Raw genomic sequence first — 349 nt, forward strand, 5'->3', positions numbered from 1 at the left:
CCCATTCTGCAACCACTGCCCCTCGCCCTCCCGGGTGCACTGGACGTGCCTCCCTCCCCAGAGAGGAGGAGACCCCGGTCACCTGCTCCAGGGCCCCTTGGGCCGAGGCTCGTGGGCAGCGCGGAGGGATCATGGCCACTCTGACGCCGAGGCTGTGCTCAGGCAGGTCGCCCGCTGCGGAGGGTCCTGCTCCGCGCCCCCCCATGAAGCCCCCAGGCTGAGAGGCTAACAGACGTCACCACTTAAGTCCAGCCGGCGCCCCTCAACCTGGCATCCTGGTCGACGCTCACATAAGAACCGTTTTCCCTGGGGCCAGTCTAACTTCTGACCGGTGCCACGGGACGGAGGC

The sequence above is a fragment of the Pteropus vampyrus genome, unplaced genomic scaffold (genome assembly GCF_000151845.1).
Source record: "Pteropus vampyrus isolate Shadow unplaced genomic scaffold, Pvam_2.0 Scaffold304, whole genome shotgun sequence".
In the NCBI taxonomy this organism is placed as follows: Eukaryota; Metazoa; Chordata; class Mammalia; order Chiroptera; family Pteropodidae; genus Pteropus; species Pteropus vampyrus.